The 15,826-nt window shown below is 41.7% G+C and overlaps 1 protein-coding gene across 6 annotated transcripts in view; it reads left to right on the top strand.

The window, feature by feature from the left end:
• tncb (tenascin Cb) overlaps window positions 1-15,826 on the top strand; it is an 83,404-nt gene that overhangs the window by 34,713 nt on the left and 32,865 nt on the right. For 3 of the 6 annotated variants that reach the window (XM_068650179.1, XM_049764174.2, XM_049764179.1), the window contains one exon: window positions 4,570-4,858. The exons of 1 other annotated variant lie outside the window; for it this stretch is intronic. The gene's annotated coding sequence lies outside the window, so the exon portion shown is untranslated. Of the gene's footprint in view, window positions 1-4,569; window positions 4,859-15,826 lie in introns of those variants that run through there. 2 more of the 6 variants (XM_049764177.2, XM_049764176.2) reach the window with 2 other exon arrangements.

Here is a 15,826-nt window from a genome sequence, read left to right as displayed (position 1 = left end):
AGTAGTTACAAAGTGCTTGTTTAATTGTCCTCGTGTGGTGCTGGAAGCAGAGAGTATGCTACTCACAAACATTTATGAATGCATCCCTCCCCTAGAAAATCCGAATTTTTTTGGCTGGTTCAACTTAGAAGGAAGAAAAACAGGAAGAAAATGAGTCAAAAAGCATAGTAATCACACAATAGATCAAGTTATGGTCACAAATTAAAACTCTGCAATAGACAGAAGCTGCAACGGAGCAGCAAAGTAGTGAAATACTATACAGTCCTGTATGTGGGGACAAATACTTTGTTCTCCCAGTTCTCTTTATCTTGAAGACACAGGACTACTCTTTGTGAGCTTGTCAAACCCAAATTTATTCTTTCCATCTGTATTTAGCTTAACACATTGACTGACATTTCTGACGTCCGCTTCCACTTGCACTCCAATCCTCGGTGCTCATCACCATCATCATACATCCCTTTACTAATGTCTCATTAAAGCATCAGAAAGGCAGGGGGTTCAGAAGGAGAATTTCGTATGGGTCGTTGTCCAAGAGACCTTCCCTGAGGACTTAATCCATACCGTCTCTCCTCACTGCTCCATAATGGATGAAGGACAGACATTGGAAGGGTGGAAGAGTAGAGGCGCAAGGCCCTTATTACCTTGTGATTCATTTTTAATGAGGTAAACAGGTCTTTGCAGGTCACCTGCAAATCCACACACGCACGCACGCACGCACGCACGCACGCCTGTCGTTGGTGGTGTGTGTTCACCACCGCCTTATTACTGCCCACTTTGACATCCTCTGTGGCTACAGGGGCTCCGTAGCATAATTGGGTCGCACTGTCATTGAGATCGTGTCTCACTTCTCACAATATCTACGCTCCAGGTTAGATACCACCAATTATAAAGAGCCATGAAAGCCTTCTTTTAGCCGCTGCCGTCAGACTTGGCCAATTTTCATCAAGTTACAAATAAAGTTTGAGTGAAAAACTGAGTTCACCATCACTATTTAATTCTACGTACTTCTACGATTCATTTTATGTCAGCAACATGTCTTGTTTTCTAAAAAAAGTGGGGAACCGAATGCATATGTTTTGGAGTGTTAGTATTACACAAAAATTCCACACACATAAAAATAAACATTGTGGAAGACTAGCGTGGACAAGGAGGAGACCAATAGAATCAAGTTTTTGATCTTGATAAAATGCAGCTGATCCTTATTTTCGATTTTATTCATGTTTGAACGAAACAGGCTTCAAACACTCTCCTAATGGAGTCAGCCGATTGGGGAGAAAAAAAATTGTTGACTTGTTTCGTTTGATTTGTGGATTGTGCAAACCTGAATATGCCCTACGATTGGCTGGCGACCAGTTCAGCGTTTTCCCTGCCTACTGCCTTTAGACCGGCATGAAATTTGATGATCGGCATAGTGTGCATTTGGTACAGCCATGGTAAATCAAATCTACTCAATTTAATTGAAAATCAGTGTACAGGTACACTTCCATAAACAGGGAGGGGAGAAATTCCATAGCAATTTCCTCTCAGGCTTTGCGAGGCTGTGAAGGAAGGAAAGAGAGAGAGAGCGACAGGAAGGTGAGAAGAGGAACAGATGGTGTGATGCAGGGGACTCTACACTGACACTCTTTTAAAACAGGTGCTCTCCATAGACAAGCTTTCAAGCCATCATCACATCTAAATGATATCATTATAGCCAGAAGTCATTAAAACCGATACTTCCCCCTGAGGATAAAGATCCTTCTTCTCTCTTGGGGTTCGGGGCGAAAATGAATTCAGTGCCCCTTCAGTCATTAAATTTTATTTTTTATCACCCAAAAACTGCGCTTCATATGTGTCATTGTGCTGTATATAGGATTAGAGGGGATCTTTTCTGCCTGACTGGCTACAGCAGCTCTCAGCAACAAGATGAGGATCATTTCCCCTGCTGAGAAAAGCTCTGCACATCCAGCATGGAACCTTCATCACACGCACGCACACACACACGCACACACACACAAACACACACACACACACATACACACACACACACACACACAAACACACACGTGGACAGTGTGTGGATCAGTACGGCTCATCACTCACATAGCACCAGCATTTATCAACATGTGCTACTGGAAATTATAAAAGCCAGTTGGAAGAACATTTGTTTTGATATCTTCAAATTGACATGTAGAACTAGCAAGTTCCACAGGCAAGGAAGCAGGATGACAAAAAAAAATTTGAACTTCATGATCATCCCTATTAAAGCTCTTTTCGAGACCACATAGTTCCTTTATATGTCAGGATGAGATGTTATGGCATGTTCATCCTGTTTAGACCGGTATAGTTTTACCGTTGTAAAGTTCTACCAATTACACCCTGGTTCAAAAATATATCTCATAATTGTCATGGCAAGTTTGCTGGATACTATTCTGCAGTCGTAAATGCAGTGGAAAATATTGGTAATGTATTGTTTACCTACATTTTATGTATATTTTTATTGACTTTTATTGCTATCTTATTATGTGCACAAACAAGTAAATGTATGTCATAGAGTAAGAAGTGTCATCTTGAGCTTCCTCCGCTAAATTCTTTCCTTTTTTTTCACCTTTGGTAATACAATATTGTTGATCTCCTGCACAGCCGCCTCTCCTGTGCTGAATTGAAAGGGAATGGGTGGGGGCGCTCTTTGATTGCCATTGAATCTGGCGCTCTTTGATTGCCATTGAATTTAGATGACTGTGTTCAGTCCCACAACAGTGCACACTCCCATTTCTAACCGCTCTCGTCTAAAAACAAAATTGCCAAAAGAAACTAAACTCAACTCATGCGTTAGAGTGGACTTTGCACTAGACTTGTAGTCACAAAAAATGGAGCCCTTTGTCCATATGAAAACCATATATTCGGGTATTATTGACCCTTGTCTCACACCTTGAGGTTTTGGTGGTCCACAGAGAACTTTCAGATTTTAAATTAGAACATGGTGTTTATTGAGTTATGAGAATGAATGGTAGTGTTTGATTCAAAACATGTCTGTCAAAAATGGAAGGGGGTGCTGATAAGTTTTGCTAATGTACATGAATGTCAATGTTTCACTTAAAACATAAAGGCATTTTTTCTTTTTTATGGAACACTAGGATCATCATGCACTAGTATTCACATTTGAGAATTTGAAATCAGAGTATTTGAGCATTTCAGAATAATTGTTTAAAAATGGGTCACAACCTATTCAAAACTGATGTGTCGGTGCATATAAGTTATTATTATTATATTTATAATGTACTTTACATTTCAGAGAAATTTCAAGTGTTTGATCGTGAGAGGGGCGGCTCGGCGGCGCACTGGGTAGCACGTCCGCCTCACAGTTAGGAGGGTGCGGGTTCGATTCCACCTCCGGCCCTCCCTGTGCGGAGTTTGCATGTTCTCCCCGAGCCCGCGTGGGTTTTCTCCGGGCACTCCGGTTTCCTCCCACATCCCAAAAACATGCTTGGTAGGCCGATTGATCACTCCAAATTGTCCCTAGGTGTGAGTGCGAGTGCGAATGGTTGTTTGTCTCTGTGTGCCCTGCGATTGGCTGGCAACCGGTTCAGGGTGTCCCCCGCCTACTGCCCGATGACGGCTGGGATAGGCTCCAGCACGCCCGCGACCCCCGTGGGGACTAAGCGGTTCAGAAAATGGATGGATGGATGATCGTGAGAGTATCTACTCAGTGACGGTGTGAATGTAAGAGTGGATGGTTGTCTGTTTCTGTATGTGCTCTGTGACTAATTGCTGACCAGTCCAGGGTGAAAGTCAGCTGGGATAGGCTTCAGCCTCTTGTTACACTGAACAGTATAAGCAGTGTAGACAATGGATGTGTTTAAAACCTCTTTACTTAATTTCTACTTTGTGTCAAATAAACTTGCTATCAGAATTGATATTTTACTGAATTATGTTCAGTTTTGACATTAGTCATTTATGTATCAAGCTACTTAGAATTTGTGTTTCTTACCTCAACCAGAGTTGGACAATTTGGCGACTCAGTTCATTATATGATTTTTGTATTGATATATTATATATTTATATTGATAATGATTTTTAATGGATTTGCCTAAGTGAAGTAAAATATCTGATCATGCATCTTTTATTTTGAGTATATTTTTTATCTTTCGTTGGGCTTAGGTAAAGCTCTACCCCCTCTTAAATTGAGATGATGCTGTTCCATTGCAGTCACTGCTCTCACGCCCTTAAACGTTATGTTAATGTTGGGTGTACGTTCACCCTTATCTCACTTTCTATTGGCTCGCTGCTACAATTTGCAGCTAATGGACCACAGACACCCCCCCCCCCTGTCTCCCTCTCTCTCTCTCTCTCTCTCTCTCTCTCTCTCTCTCTCTCTCTCTCTCTCTCTCTCTCTCTCTCTCTCTCTCTCCTCAGCCTTGAGGCATCCCGTTTCAGCTCTTTCGCTTTCAGTCACAATGCTGTGAAGAGAGTGAATGGGTGGGGGGCGTTTAAGAGAGCAGTAAGTGGGAGTGGAGTCTGACCGCAGAAGGTCCACTGTTTAAGCGAAAGGGAATTCTCTCTTTCATTTGCTCTCTCTTTCTCATTCAGGCACACACTCTCTAGCTCTCTCACCCATTGTCTCTCTCTCTCTCTCTCTCTCTCTCTCTCTCTCTCTCTCTCTTTCTCTCTCTCTCTTTTCACTGGCTGTGCACAACATCAGCAGGCTCTCTTGGTGGACTCCAGTAAACACTCAAAGAGAGGAGAGAGAAGCAAGATGATGGCAAAGCTGTCAGTGCTCTGAGAGGTGCAGACTGCTGATAACAGGCTTGGCTGAGGAGCTGTTCACTACTGCTTGGGCAAACCTTGAGAAATCAGTGAAGTGGGCGTTGTGCAGAAGGTAAGTTCCCTTTTTTACCTGTATGGACAAGAAGCAAAATTGGCTGACTTATCGGATTGTTTGATTAATATAATATATGTATACAAGCAAAATTGACACAATGGCTCTCCTGAATGTTTCCGCACTTCTGCGTATGTTAAAACATTTTTATCCATCATTATTAGAATTTATGAAGTCATTTTTAAACTTGCTTCCTTTAGTGATTATTTTTTTATCAAGTGTAATGATGTCGTTAACAATGACGTATGGTTCCAATATTAAAATAGTATTAGCTTGTATATTTTGTCAATTATCAGAAAATTGGCCAATTGTTTGGACTATCAGGTAACCATGACTGTTGCATGGACCGATAAATGTTGCAAATCAGACTTAAGTCGCACATTTTGATTATAGCCAACTGAGATACTAGCTTACATATACCTTGGCGCCAACTTTTTACTGACAAACTTTATCATCTTGTCTCATGGTTAAAAAAAAAATGTAAAGGGTGCTGTTTTCAAAAATGTACAAATGAGCTACTGTGTTAATGTAGTACATTAGCCGCGGTTGGAGAAATAATTGAGAGTGCCACTGTAGGTGTGTGTGTGCGTGTGTGTGTGCGTGCGTGCGTGCGTGAGTGCGTGCGTGTGTGTGTGCGTGCGCGCGCCCGTGCGTGCATGCGTGTGTGTGTGCGTGTGTGTGTGTGCGTGTGCGTGTGTGTGTGTGTGTGTGTGTGTGCGTGTGCGTGTGTGTGTGTGCGTGTGTGTGTGTGTGTGTGTGTGTGTGTGTGTGTGTGTGTGTGTGTGTGTGTGTGTGTGTGTGTGTGTGTGTGTGTGTGTTGACTGCCAGCCAGAGTAGGTCCAGATGTATACTTTATGGTACATGGCAGTAGACAGTGGGCTTGTGTAACCCAGGAAACAGACAGCTGCTTTACATTAGATGCTGCCGGTTGGTTCCTCTCTTAGATCTCCAGCATAGACACTGCAGGCTGAACACTGTCAGCTTCACAGACACACACATACAGGCACGCACACACACACACAATCACTGACAGTGTGATTCCGTAGCTCTAATTTCCGCATCAGCATCATTTGTTAGTTACTTCGGTCTCATAGGGGAGATTGTGAAATGGGAAGCAGGCATCACTAGAAAGAAAGGATATTTGAATTCGTGAACCAACTATGTGTGAGAAGATATCATCAGATTTTATTTAGTATATTTGTTTTTGTACGATATAAAGCCCTTGTATCTTAGCTTCCATTGCCCTGACACTGTTTGCAGAAAATCTGAGAGTAAAGTAAGAGCTGTTGGGTGAAGAATTGTAATAAAAGAAGGTGGGAAGTGAAGGAAGAGACCCACAGGATCCCAGAGCATTGTGTGCTGCATGCTAATTATGTATGATGAGGAGCTCCAAGTACAAGAAAGGATCTTGTCAATGTTTGTTGGCTGCAAATTAACGTTCAGTAAGGCCTTTGTACAATTTAACTGGTATGCCATTCATCTTTTGCGACTTTACATTATTTTAAGTAACACCATCTCTAGTGAGAATTTGAGTACACAATGTGTGCTATCCATTCATAGGTGGTCTTTTAGGATTGTTTGGCTACATATGTGAGCCGACACTCTAAGACAGTGACACTCAGCATAATGTTGAGTGGGAAATGGGCCTTTGTTTGGACAGCTGTTAGCTCCCTATGCCCCGTGCCCTACGAAGCGTTATGAAAGGGCAGTTTTAACCCCACTTAGCTCCTTGACTGGTGATGGAGCACAAACAATAATTGCAGATATTCATGAACATTTATGATTGGAAAGATTCAGGAGTGATGAGATTGGAAAACAATCATTGACGTCCACATACATTCAGAGACATTCTCTAAACGATAACTGAACCTGGTGTAATTTATGGTGACATTGTTTGGATAATTTCACCTGGACCATACTGCTGATGTAAATATGACCACGTGTGGACCAGATGGCTCCAAAGAACAACACAAGAACCAAACAACAGTAAGTTTCAAGAAAATAAATCTTCATAGTGGAACATCTGTTATTTGTGCTTGCCGGGGGAATGTAAAGTGAGAGATCATAGAAATTTTACAGTAGTTCAGTCTAAGAGAATGTGTTTGATCAATTACAAATTTAGCATTTATATTGTACTCATGCCTGAGTGATTAAAAATATTATTATGCACTAGAGAAAACTGGAGTGCTACTCTGAATATTTTTTATCCTTTCTGAATGTAAGGACACTGAGGACAATAGGAAATCATATATTAGTCTGTATTCATTGCTTATCACAATTGGCTCTGAAGGTAAATATAATTCCGCCTGTATTTAAGAGTATCAATATTTTACTTCTCTTTTGATCTTAAAAAGAAGAGGGTAGTGTAACAGCATTTCCAGACGAACGCAGATTAGCCCCCTGTAATCCAAATATGGATCGCTGCGTTTAAGGGTTAGGGTTAGCCAGATGGCTTTTAGTGTCCCTCTGTTGCTAATGTGTAAAGTAAAAAGAGTGGAAGTCTTGAAGTGCTGATATTCAGGACTGCTTTGTGTAGGTCAGCCCACCATTGGATGCAGCCAACAGATGAACACATATGTTAGAGTCTTCACTATGACACTGTGCCTCCACTGGTGACCTCACACAAGAATGTCTACACCATAGGGGACTTGGAAAAGGATGGAGCTCCTTTTGAAAAAGGCAAAAAACTTGAATTGAAAAAAAAATTGTTGAAAAAAAAAAGCCAATGGAAGCCAATGAGCAGCCGACCTGAGTCACTAGGGTCATTAGACTCATACAAGTGTCTGAATGGATGACACTCCCAATTGGGACAGGCAACACGCTTCAGGCTTTCATCGCCGACAAGGACTAACAGATGTCCCACTATCTCTGCCAACTCACTCATCGCCTTTCTAGAGGAAGGAGAATTACTCCTGCTATGTATCTATTAAAGGGAATTCATGAACAAATGTAAAATGCTCAAACGAAAATACAATTTAAGATATGAACTCCCTCTAGCACCTATATCAAGATTTTATTTATCGTATGCATAAAATGAGGTATTTTCTTTTGTGGAGTTTGAAATTGTTCTTTTTGATAAGCATTGAGAAAGACAAAATGGGTCAGTGAGTGTTCAGTGGTGGGATCGCTCAGCTTCTCAGTCATGCTGCAAGACATTTTTACGCAAATCTTTAGTATACTAGGCCACTCACGCCCTAAATAGGTTTGTCTGATCTTAAACTCCCCAAGGTTTTATTTGTCAAAATGATTTCTCTGAGATTAATGCTTCTGATTGTTATGTGAAGGAATGCCTTGGGGTACATTTTGACGAGCCCTACAACATCAGTTTACGTCATTAGCTTTTTACAAGAGGCAGCCAGGTACATGCCAGATTTTTTATTGTAATTATACTGCAACACAAAAGCTGGAGAGAACAAAGTTGTAAGCATTTACAAGTCTTTGGACAAAACAGCAGGTGGATATGTTAATGCTACACACAAGGGTGCCAAGCCGCACCACACAGACTAGACTAATAAAGCAAGATCGTGTAATGTTAAAAAGCTGATGAACAATGACTTGCATCCAACCTCTCCATCTGGACCCAGCAAGAACAGAAGCGGAAGACGAAGGCACTGCAGGGGAAGAGCCATAAAGAATATTGATGGGCCTCACAGCAAGAAGTCTGCCAAATAACAATACAATACAAATGGCATTGAGCTCTGATTGCTGCACGGTTGACCTGGTGAGCACCGCTTCATATCCATTGTCTCCATATCTTCCCGTCAAAGTCGAAAATTGGTTTTGCTCGGAGAAATACTTTTTGGGGATGCTATCAGGCACGTCAACTGAAGCTTTCTATCAGCCCAGCAGCTCTGAAAAGCTGATTGGGGCTCAGCCTTGCCAGCGACTTTCCCTATACCGGTAGTGTTTCTGCTGCATGATATCTTAAACCAGTGTGTTCAGGTCTTATCAGCTATGAACACACTAACCCCTACTACTCCTTTGTTATCTGTCATCAGACCCAATGGGATCAGGGCTGAGAACCGATGAGCGTCGCCTCTAGACCTGTCAAAACCATTCCCTCCCAAATCATTATCTGTTTGGCGAGTCAACCATTGAAAATATGTTATCATAAGAGCAAGCATAAAATATTTTATGTACTGCCTCCAATAAGATGTTGAAGATGGAAACACAGAGTTCATGCCTAATGGAAACCATGACCACTTTGAATGATTTCATTTTTTTTATCATTATTAGTTAGCTGTATCTATTCCTTATCGTCTCAGTTAATTTCCTTTTCAAGAAATCAGTACAGTCATAATATCCAGCAATGCATCACTTTGTCCATGAGCACACCGGTTATCTTTTTTATGCAGGTGTCAATGGTTCTTGTAGTTCAGCACAACAGCGACAGCCACATCTGTCATAACAGCCAGAAAGAGAAAATGGCGTGTGCCTTCCAGAGCGTGCGGTGATAAAATGTTAAAAACCTTTTCTGAGAACCAGCATAAAACTCAGCCATCAATCCCGATGGAGCAGTCGACTCAAGCTATAGTTCGCTTCCTGGAAATTAATTTCTGTCTTTGAATTATCATAACTCACAGTTGTAGTGCTGTCCTCAGCAACTCGGTATCTCTCCAGCTATGACCTTGGTGGAAATGGAGGATCCAAATCAATACTCACCTGCTCGAGCTTTCTTTCACCTTCCAGGCACGTTGACTGTGGTCAATGTATTTATCAGCAAATATGGTATTTCTTTAAGTCATGATTAAAGGCAATAATGTGCTTGATTATTCACATGTCCATAGTTGGGGATCTTTCCCATCACTGAATGATGCCATTTCAAGGTTAAAGGAGCTCCAGGCAATAGTCCCTCATTCAGTCTTGAAACCGTGACCCAGATTTGGATTCTGTCCCATTCAAAGCAACAGAGTTTTTGTCATGGATGACCTGCTAAACAAACTTGATACATTCTTCAGAAATGAAAAGAAAACGTGCATCCGATCAAATCTTTCATCCTGGGGGTTGGGTCGTTGTTGTATTCACTGAATATTTACAGGTTGTACACACCAAGTGGGTTGTGTTGCTCCATTATTTAGTTTGTGTTGCCAAGACATCAGGCAGGTGCTGTGCAGACTTACTCAGCTACCGATAGTTTGTAAATATATTTATTTATTTAGAAATTCAGCCTTTGAAAATAATAATGTTCCAGTTTTGATTTGACAATGTATTTTTATTATTGTGGTTGTATTTCATTGTTAAGAGCAGGGCTGTGGACACGGTCAGATTTTTGCACCGAGTCCGAGTCCGGCCTCTTGACCACCGAGTCCGAGTCCGGCTGTCCATTTTTTCTGTTAATTCATGTGACCGCTTAGTCTTTATTCAAGGCTAATTTAGATCAAAATCTACCAGAACGAACGCAACTGCTTTCACACTGGCTGGTTCGGCTTATATAGGATCCCTTGCTGAGAACGCGGACGTAAAAGTGAGGCGACGTTCCAATCGGACGTCGGATCGATAACATTTTCCCTGCCCTACCAGAGTTGTGCTAGTTCATAACGTAGATCACTCATGGCGTAGTCATAAATGTACGGTTGACAATTTAACCGATAGAAGTGGATACATTGGAACATAACCTACACTCTAATATATTATTTGACATGGTATTAAATGCGTGGCGTTACAAAAATAGTCATTGAAGCCCACCCTTAGCCCTGAGTGCCATTGGCATGAGGCAAAACACTTGAAAACACACACTCTCACCCAATTAAATAACCATTCTGAAACACAGGACATGTAAGATAATATTTTTTAATCATTAATTACACCATTATAGCTCAGACATTTATCTAAACACAAATAATTAGTGACGACCCCACAACTATCGAAACACATCAATGATATAAGCTGGGTGACATAATCGTCCTTGACATTGGTACATAATGTAAACATTAGCCTAAGTGCAACTCAACGTGGCCGCATTGATCGTAAGCAGGGCTGTGGACAGTATTCCTACGCGCATTGTCAGCAGCATGATGAAAATAAAATTGAACGTATTTTTTTTATTGTCGGACTCGAAAATCAGCACCGAGTCCGGCAAAAATGACCGAGTCCGACCGAGTCCGAGTCCCCGAGTCCGAGTCCACAGCCCTGGAAGAGTCCAAATATTAGACACAATGTTGAATACGTTGCAGACCCCATGGACCAGGATTGAAAAACCCTGTTGTAGAAGCTCAGTTTGTCTTCTGCAGACAGCCTGCAGAACAAGATATTTTTCATAATTTATCTTCAACCTGCGATATGTGAAAATCTCACCGAACTACAAATATGTGTGTGAGCATTTGGGACTGGTTGAGTTTGAGAGAATTTCTAACTTCTGCTTGTAGTAATAATACTGACCTGCTTGACAGCGAGGATACAAATTTCTATCCAAAGGTTGAAGCTGCCTGTAATCTGTGAGATTGCTATTGACCATTTATTGACCACTGACCATTGCTATTGAGGCAATGGGTCGTATCTTTTTTGACAGTGGCTGGTTTTTGCTGTTTCCCGCCTATTTCATGTGTGTATTACAGGGATTGCCAACCGGTGGTCCCTGGTCTTCTAGTGGTCGGTGGCAGTATTGGAAGTGGTCTGCAAAATTGGAAATGGAAAACAGTTATAAACATTTTAAAAATATAATGGATTTATTATTTAGACTTGATTTATTTTCCAGCTAATCTTGTGAATCATTTACCCATACAAATTATGTTAAATATAACTGAGATTCCCAAAATAAACATACAAATGCACATAAATAGCCTGTATAGGTCCATCCTCCTTCGGTGCAAAATAAAATAATATTATGCCAAAGCAATGGTCCCCGAGTTGCTTCTTGGTTATAATTGTGGTTACAAGGTTATTGCAAATGTGTTTGACATAATCATGATGTCAGTTTGAAGAATGTAGGTGATGAGACTTTCTGACCGACATATCAATCCACATTGTGAAAGAGTATTCACATTTGTTGAGATAGCGCTGTAGAGGAAATGGTTCTGCTTTCACAAAATTAAAATCGGTTATCTCTTTCTTGTTTTGCAAATTTCGGCTCTTTAAACACCAGGTGCAAAGCAATGGTATGTTTTCTGTATTTCTTAGCTTTTATTTAACTAGCAACTTAATCCGCTAATGCTGGGTTTAGTTTGTGGGTGTGTGTAGGTTGTTACTTACAGGGATTTGGAAAAGTCGGTAACAACACTACTTGATACACGCTAGTGTATGTCTTAAAAAAATAAAATAGATCCATACATTTAAAATTGTCTGGATGGTAGTAATGAGGTGTGAAATCGACTATGAATTTTAGCAACACACACACCAGCAACCACCACCACCCTTCTGGAACTCAATACCTACCACACGATCTCTGCAAAACTCATGGATGCACATTTCTGAATTCTGCATGTACTGCAGCACATAGCAGGCAGTAAAGGAATAAGAGTAAACATGTTTCTCAGACGCTGTAGAGGTTTGTTTAATCTATTTCAGACTAAAGCAGTATCCTGGAGCCAGATTTTCCCACAAAGCTGCACTGGTCTGTCGAGGTTGCCTTGTTTAGAGATCCATGTGGCGAGGAGCCAGCCTTCAAAGTAAGAAAGCCAACCATCCGGCCAGAACTAAAACCTGAGCTGCGACTCAAAGCAAGTTTTCAGCCATTTCATTGATCTTATCCCTAGTTTAAGATGCTTACAGCCGTCTGTGTTTCCCTACTGGTGTGCAAGCCCCAATGAGCACAAGCGACATAGTGTGTCAGCGATTGACACACTGAGAGGATTTCTGTGCCCCCCTGGGTTTGGTTTGTCATCACTCCCAGCAGAAGGCTACATTATCACATTTGCAGTTCCCTACCTGTTTAATCATGAGATTGGTGGGTGAAGCCATGGGATCCTTCCGCACTTGAGCTCATCTGTCAGTTTGTCTAGCCACACGTGGAGAATAGAAGACTGAACATGTCTCGTGGATCAGCACCTGCTGTGTCTTAACACATACTGGCTGGCCAACAATTCCTCTGTTTTTGTTGTTTCCATATATGGCAGCATGTAATACAAACACACATAAACACACACATGCACACACGAGTCTCTCCCGGATGACCGAGCTTCTCACCCTATCTCTAAGGGAGAGCCCGGACATCCTGCGGAGAAAACTCATTTCGGCCGCTTGTATCCGGGATCTCGTTCTTTCGGTCACGACCCATAGCTCGTGACCATAGGTGAGGGTAGGAGCGTAAATCGACCGGTAAATTGAGAGCTTTGCCTTTTGGCTCAGCTCTCTCTTCACCACAACGGACCGGTACAGGGTCCGCATTACTGCCGATGCTGCACCGATCCGCCTGTCGATCTCGCGCTCCATCCTCCCCTCACTTGTAAACAAGACTCCAAGATACTTGAACTCCTCCACTTGGGGCAGGATATCATCCCCGATTCGGAGAGGGCATTCCACCCTTTTCCGATCGAGGACCATGGACTCGGATTTGGAGGTGCTGACCCTCATCCCGACAGCTTCACACTCGGCTGCGAACCGTTCCAGCGATATATATATATATATATATATATACACACACACACATATATGTATATGTATATGAATCGCATTGCGCAAGCTAAATTAATGTATTGCATCTTCTCCTCTTACAACATGCAAAATTAACTACACATTTTCCACACTTGGCAGATGCCCAGTTGTGTTTGATTAATAGATCTGCTTCCACATCTATTTGTGTGGTCAATCAAGTTTGCACCCATTTTGGCATACACGAAACTCGAGTGAATAAGACTCTAAATTGTGCTTGGGCATGAATGTGTGTGTGTGAATAATTGTTTGTGTGCATGAGCAATTCATTGATGACTAGTCCTCGGACAGATATTGTTTGCCTTCCACCCAAAGTCTGCTGCGAAAGCCTCATTAACACTGAATGCGATATATAGTTGTGTCCCACGTCTCGCTCGTAGTATATGTTAGTTTGCTACAGGGTACCGTAATTTCCGGTGTATAAACCGCGACTTTTTTCCAAAATTTTGAACCCTGCGGCATATAGTCAGGTGCGGCTTATATAAGATTTTTTTCTTGATTTTTGTGATGACTTGATCACTTTTACTCTTAACACTATTATATACAGTAAAAGCTACAAAACAAATTGACAAATAACTCGTTTTCAAATCAGACGAGTAAAAACTGGTCAAATATTTAAAAAAAAGATATTATTAAAAGTGAAGACAGTTTGCAATTCTAGTAATGACACACGAATTTGATGCACAATTTGTCTTCGCGGGCCACACAGAATGATGTGGCGGGCCGTATCTGGCCCCCGGGCCTTGAGTTTGACACCTGTGCTCTAAACCCTTTCTCTTACTCTGCCATGTGACTCAGAGATTACACAAAGCAGTGGCGCTGTTTGGACCATCTGCATTGTATTAAAACCCAATCAATCAGCATTTAAATTCAATTCTTCTGACATTTTGCTCACCAAAAACAAGTTGTAATGAATGTGAACTTTTAATGCATTTTATTCAGAAGGTTACTTTGAACCCTGAGGCTTAAATGGCGGCGCGGCGCACTTCTGGATTTTTACGGCCTCCGGCCTCCAGGGGGCGCTCTAGCAGGAAGAAAGAGCGAGACAGACGAAGAAGAGATAATGCGCCGAAGAAGACGTGCTAGTTTGTGTTTACAACATTTCGCGCATCACGCAGAACGCGATCAAGACGGACATTACTGAAAGGAAGCTTTTATACACAAACCGTCATTATGGGGGACAAAAGAAATGCATATGATGCCGCTTTTAAGCTAAAGGCAGTCGATGTTGATGACATTGTGTTGCGGCCCCCTTTTCTTTATTTCGTGGTCGCGTCTACTCTGGAGCTATACGTGTCGCTCGCTAGTTTAATGTAATTTAGCGCTTCGTGCATGAATAAGATTAGCATAAACAGACCCTCATCATGGAAAATGCTAGAAGAAATGGATAAAAACGACGACGAAAGAGATACTGAGAAAGTGTGTGGCGAAGGACATCTAACGCTATTCCAATCGGAAATTGAGGAGGAAGACTTAGGTGGTTTCAGTGCACAGGAGGAAGATGAAGACGGCTCTTTTTTTTAACTTTTACTGGTATGTTTTTTTAACCAGCCCTTTTAGTGCTGTGCTACCGTGTTGCTGCTGTGTTACCGCCGTGTCTCAGTGACTTTTACCGGTATGTTTTATTTAATCAAACCCTATTAGTGCTGTGTTACTTCCGTGTTGCTGCGGTATTACTGCCGCGTCACAGGCAGTGTTTGGAAAGAAATGTTAAGGTATGTTATTAAAACTTTAAAAAAGCTTTCTGTGTCCAGTATTTGCTAATAACTCGCGTGCACACTTCCGCGTTGCTGCGGTACTACTGCTGCGTCACAGGCAATGTTTAGAAAGACATGTTAAAGTATGTTATTAAAACTTTTTCTGTGTACTGTCTTTCGTTGTAAAAAACATGTGTGCACGTGCGGTTTATAGTCCGGTGCGGCTTATGTAAGAAAAAATTAAAATATTCCCGAATTTTAGCTGGTGCGGCTTATACACCGGTGCGGCTTATACACCGGAAATTACGGTAGTGGTTATTTGCTGCAGAAATGAGAAGAGGCTCCTCCTTCTCCTCTGACAATAAATCAAAGTTTCGACAATGTGATTGTGATAAACTTTGGCTAATACTAAATGCTATCTTGGTTCCCCACCACCCGACATGCATATGATTGTGGACCTATCTGTGCGAACTACTACATTGAATTTAAATGTAATCGAAACACTCAACTCACCTTCAGCCTGACCGCAGCATAATAAATACAAGTGACATTGAAAATGCACAAGTGACATTAAAAATGGATGGCTGGATATACCAGATCTCACACATTCAGGTATGCAAGGAAAGATGGCAGAATGAAAGGGATGAGTGAACAGCTCATGAGCTGTGCCTTGCTCTAGGGCAGC

This window comes from Syngnathus scovelli, chromosome 3 (assembly GCF_024217435.2).
Source record: "Syngnathus scovelli strain Florida chromosome 3, RoL_Ssco_1.2, whole genome shotgun sequence".
Taxonomy (NCBI): Eukaryota; Metazoa; Chordata; class Actinopteri; order Syngnathiformes; family Syngnathidae; genus Syngnathus; species Syngnathus scovelli.
This window is presented reverse-complemented; position numbering and strand designations above follow the sequence as displayed.